Here is a 6,045-nt window from a genome sequence, read left to right as displayed (position 1 = left end):
TTGCAGAATAAACAAACTTCTTCATGTGGACTGCAATGGGGAAAAAATTCACAGAATGCTCCATAAGGCGTAATAAATCTGGCATCCGTTGCATTATCTATGCACCCATGGCAAATAATACATTAAAGACCTGAACACAAAGTGCTCAGGGACACCACGTTATTAAAAAACAGGGAATCAGTCTCACTATCTTGGAAGGCAAACAAAGCATCCAAGGCACACGGAAAGATGGGATCAAAACCCAGTGAGAGAGCTGCAGGACCAGTAGAAGCACAACATTAATGGAATTTGCTTTAAAGGCATCTAAAACTGGAAACATTTCCTATATAATAAGAGATGGTTTAATGCAGGATGCCCTTGGAGGCCTGAAGCAACTGTAAACATGTACTTACGGAGTGTTATGAGCCTTCTACACTGTAGAGAAAAAGGGTGTGAAAAATGGAAATGTGCTTGGGGTGGAGGCAGCTTTGGGCCATTTGTTTGTACTCTGTCTGAATTCCTTGCTGGCCTTGTTTCTAAATCATCATTATCACAGATCCCCAGCAGCTGAGTGATCTCCAATGGAAAAACGTCAAGGCAGGCAACGTGTAAGGAAAACAAGCTCATACATTAGGCAGATCTCTGAGGCATAACTTCTTCTAAACAAGTACTGGATAAAATTACAGCTCAAATGGATGGATTTCAATGCAGTTTCCAGTCACTTTTTAAAACTTTCTTGGAAAGCTGGTTAAATGAGATTTAGATAAGGCTAAGGCTCGACTGTGCTGCTGTTAAGGGAAAACATCCACACACACATTATTAATGATTGACTTGGGGGGACATCGCTCACTTTTTGTTTGGACAGTGTCTCAGCCCGTACCAAAAGCCCAGCTACAATTTTTCAGCTGTGCTGTGCAGAGGGTTACACCCAACTGCGGGGATCAGGCACCCTTGAACACCCAGGGACGGTGGTATCCAACTGTAAGTCGCTTGGGCAGGGCTCTTACCTCCTTTTGGCTGCTTGGGACTGATCATCACATTGTAGTTACGGTTCACCTTCCACCTCCAGCCAAAGGACATGGAAAGGAGCCGAAGGAGGAGGAAGCAGGCTGTGCCACCTGAGCAGTCGGAGGCAGGGGGACCCAGTTGCACCACTGAACATCCTACCCCTGGAGCCTACTGATTAGTTCGGTCAGCAATTATTCCTCATCCTTAATCCCTGTTTAAAATATCCTGGGCCAAAGATCAAGACAGACAGGACCGATTCTTGGCAGGACTGAGCACACCTGCAGCAGTGAAGAGGAGAGCTACCAGTGACACCAGGAGCACCTCAATGGGCCTCACCTGCCCTCTGCCACACGGCCCTCGTTCCTCGTGGCTTAAGGCTTGTTGCCCTCTCTGGTGAGATGATGCATGGGGATCCCCGGTGCCCTGCGCTCCAGCCTTGGGGTGCCAGGAGCACGACACGGAGACCGGCTTTGGGAAACTTACCACTTTGATCATCTACCGGTCTGTTAAAGGAACCTGATTTTTTTCTGAAAAAAATAATCAATAAATATTTTGCAAGACCTGGAACACAGAAACAATCAGATCTGAAATCTGCAAGTTTGGGGCAGCCACATTTTTTCACATTTAGGTGTAACTTCCCCTCAGAGAGCCCTTATGAATGAGGACTCTTGAAGCTCACCTGATGGGAATCAGAGCTGTGAAGCTAGAAAAAAAAGGAAACTTAAGTAAACAGAGGCTTTTTCTTTTTTTTAACAAAAGCTCCAAGTGTCCTAGTGGCAAACCTGGTGCTGGGGGGTGGCAGTGGGAGCCCCAGGCTGCAGTCCCCCTGTCCCACCACCTTGCCCAGGGTGAGCAGTGCCCGCCTGGCCATGGGTGGCTGTGGGCTTTCCAGGGCACCTGAGGCAGATGGTCCCTGACGCTGGCTCTCAGCTTGGGCTGAAAAGCAGAAGAAAAGGCAGCTTGTGCCAATGACCACTGCTCCCTGCATTGCCATGGCAACACATCTGCTTCCTCCATTTCCCCGCTCCCTGCCAAGGGAGAGCTCCAGCCCTGCCAGCGTCAACACAAACCCAGGAGAAGCCCAAGTCCCAACAAAACACCTTTTCACGGGTCCCTCGCTCCCTGAGCTGCAGCCCTCTCTTCAATGACTGCAAAACCCTTTACTGTCCTGCAAAAAGTTTGCCTTGCTGCTGCTGCCCTGCTCATGAAAACACCATGTAACCCCCAAGCACTCAGGTACTCTTGCAGCATCCGGGCCAGCAGCCCCCTTCCCTGCCATGGGTATCATCACATCCCATGGAAAGCAGCAGCCCCCTGCCTCATCACCTCACTTTTTTCCAGGCCTGCAAGCTTACATTTACCCCCCTCAGAGGCATGATGAGCCCCAAGTTTTCCTTTCAGGTCCTTTTTATAGGTTTCCCATGAAAGAAGTCTTGCTTTTACAGCAAACCTCCACTGATGAGTTGGTGCAAGCTCAACTCCTGTTGATGCAGCAGTTGCTCACTCACCAAGTCCCCGCCTCACTTCCCCAAAGACGACAACTGCGAGTACTTGGGTGCTCACAGGAGAGTGTGGGTTATGGTGCTAAGGGGTCCCACAGCTCTGGAGGGGTTGCAAACAGCACAGCTCCTGCGGCAGATCTGGACCACGATGCCGAGGTGCCTGGATGCCATCGCCATCCTGGGCAAGCCCCTCGTGCAGCTGGTTTCTGACGTTGGGCACAATCAGCAGTTTGGAAGCAGTTCCTCTCTGCTTTCACAACTTCTGCAGAAATAATTGCTGGCGAAAGCAAAGTGTGTGCTTGGTGGTTCCTCCGGCAGCTTATCAGGGTGTCCACGCCGAGCTCCCAGGCAGGGCTGCTCAGGCAGGAGGAGCCAGCACTGCCAGCTCGGCCCATCCAGCCCTGAACCGGCAGGACCACTCGGTTGCTCTTCGGCTGGGCAGGAAGAGCTTTGCAAAGCCATTTCCACCAGTCAGAAAGTGACTTTTCTATTCAATTAATGCCCCTGATGAGCTGTCCAGTTTGAAACAAACATTCGGGTCCTGGGCTTTGTAGAAGCTTTTCAGCTCATTGAAGCAATGGGAGTGGGGGGGTGGGGGGTGTAAAATCCCCCAAAGGTTAGGCTGTGGTTTCAAGGAGCGTCGTAGCCACCAGCTGAGAGCACAGCTGTAACAGTATTTATTTACTGTGTCTTACCTGGCTCAGTAAGGGTACTGCTGCTCAGTACCCTGGGTGCTGATGGCAACAGTGAGAAGGGCTAGCGCTCCCAAAACACAAGATTGCAGACTTAGACCTCGTACTGAGGATGTAACAATGGATTTCTTATATTTAAAGAAAATAAATTCTGTCCCTTTGAGCCTGGCAGTCGCCTGCTCAGCACACCCAGCACAGAGATGCTGCAGCCAAGAGGGCAAAGAAACTGCCTCATGGGTGGCATCACCTTCAAAACACAGAAGAGAGGTGCAGGTCTGCTCCTTCCTGCTGCCCTGCAGCCCATGTCGGCGAGCCCATCCCTCTCACCCTCCACCCCTGCGCTGCAGAGCATTGCGTGCCTCGGGAGAGGGACGATCGGGGACGACATGGGGTAGATGGGGTTACAGATCTCTCCAACACCAATCCTGCCCACATTCGCTCCTGGTGCTTCAGCTTCCTAAAGTTACTCTTTGCCAAGGGGATTACTTTGCTCTGTGGTTTTGTTTGCAACTTGTTCTGGACTTGTAAAAATCTCACTTAACTTCTAGCTGTAGCAGCAGTTTGTTCCTAAGGGCAACCTTGTGACTGCACTGAAGTTTTTTGCTTCTTCAACTACTTTCTTCTCTCTGCTGACAGCAAGGAAACAGGATGCCACCGCTTTGCCAAAGTATTTTACTGAATAAATAGAACTGCAGGCAGCCTCCACAAGCCAGTCTCACAGTGCCACATGACCCCAACTGGCAAGAGACAAGGGTTACATTTAAATTCAATTTTAATTCAGCAAAACATCAACACTTATTTACCACAGTCCATAAAATTCATGTGACAAAATACCTCCGACAGACAGATTAGTAGCCCTCTTACGCCAGAAATGTAAAAGCACAACAAATCAAGTCAGCACATGTTCTGCAGTATCACACCAGGCTGGCAGCAATGCACGTGCCAGCAAGCGACTCCTCGCTGAAATCTCTGCATGCTCTGGGGCTCTCAGTGCATCTGGCAGTCCTAAATTCCCTTGCCACCTCTGTCTTGTTTCCGGGGAACTTTCAGTTGTCTGCAGTAGCTAAGGGTCCACCGTTAGTGTAAGCTACACATTGCAGACATGCACGTTCCATCTGGCCTGTTGATACCCATTGAAGGAAGCACCATCTTGCCATTACTGTTCCCAACACCCACCTTGCCACATCAAGGATGCTGCTGGATGTGCTACCCAGAACTCCCCAGTTTAGGTGCAACTTCATAATCCTTGGCAGCAGAGGAGAGGATGGGCTGATAAAATCATGCTTGATAACAGAACAGTTCAAGCTTGTCTGCAATGTAGGCGTTTTCCTCCACGCCCTGGGATCACACACCTTGCCAGTGCTGCCCATGGTAGTACCTGGGAATCTGACCCTGGCCAGGAGCCACCAAACCCCGCTGGCCATGACGGTCACACTCCTTGAGGTTATTGCATTCGTTTTTGCATTGTAAGCACAACCTCTGGGCACACTTGCGCCCTCCCTGGCCCAGGACAGGGGGAGGAAGCCCTGCTCTGAAAGCCAGCTCCATTTCAGGCCTGTCCACCTGCAGACAGCCCCCGTGTGAGGACCCAGCATGACTCTGCCGACCACCACGAGCAGCTTCACGGTTTACTTGCCAGAGACAAAACCGTCAGCCACAGCCCAGTCACGACATGGCCTATTCAGTATTGAGACAGCGATAAAAACGCAACCTCTCTGCCAGCACAAGCTCCTTCAAACACGTGCCTGGAGCCAGAGGACTGAAGCGAGGTTCTCACGCTGGTCTAGGCTTCCTTATGTGGGACCTCTGGGGCCATTGCCATCCATCACACGTCTGCCAAACCTCACATCCTCCTGCGGCATGCCACCTCTCTCTCATCCCGGTGGAATCACAGCAGGTCCAGCCTGGATTTGTCCTCTGCACCCAGTGCTACAGACAAGGGCATGACGCAGGGCAGGACGTGCGATGGGGAATCAGAAGCAGAGCCTGGGGCGCGCGAGCGCCCATGGGTGGAAGTGGATCTGCAGAGACCTGCCATGCTGAGCAGCCCCGCCGGCGGGACACCGCCTGCCCAGCCCTGCCCTGGCGCAGCCCCAGTGGGGAGAAGGCCAAGGGGCTTGTCCTCACCCTCCCGGCAGACCCGCTTCTGTCTCTGTGCTCTCGTGGGAGCCCTGGCCTTCGCCTGCGGGGCATTGCTCCCACGCGCCTGCTGCCTATGGGAATGGAGGCAGCAATGGGGAAGACCTGCACCCTTGGCATGAGGGGTACTTCTGAGGCAATCACAGATGAAAAAAAAAGAGAAATGGAAATCTTTTCTTCTTCGTCTGAATCTTCAGGGCTTCATGTACGCTCCAAAGGAGAAAAGAGGACAAACATGCAATTTTCTTACCATTGCTCGCACTATTGAATGCAATATATGAAGTCATTTAAGCAAACCGTCAGTCACTGGGAATTCCCAGTACCTATTTGGCATGAAGCAAAGGACAAGCCGGCCCTAACATTGCTGCTTGCTGGGGAGCAGATGACATAGCTGCTGGTGGGGTTGTGCCCTGGGAGCTCCCCAGTCTGTGGGGCAGGGGTTTCTCAGAGCACAGTATCTGGTCCAGTTAATTCCTGCTCCCCAGCACGAGTATTCAGGAAACTAGAGGAAGAGGTTTGTCAGGGCTGAGCTAACTCAGGCCATGAACAACTTCTGCCACCAGCACACTTGATAAACAGGGCGACATCTGCTCCTGTAGTATGATCTCATCACCCCAGGGATCCCCGCAGCGTTTTCACCTGTGCCGTCATTCCCATCCCACTGGGTGCGGCTCTGAGATGGTATCTCCTGCAGGGCTGGTGGGAAGGAGCAGGGCTGTGAGGAG

This window comes from Balearica regulorum, chromosome 8 (assembly GCF_011004875.1).
Source record: "Balearica regulorum gibbericeps isolate bBalReg1 chromosome 8, bBalReg1.pri, whole genome shotgun sequence".
NCBI lineage: Eukaryota > Metazoa > Chordata > Aves > Gruiformes > Gruidae > Balearica > Balearica regulorum.
Note: the sequence above shows the minus strand (reverse complement) of the source record.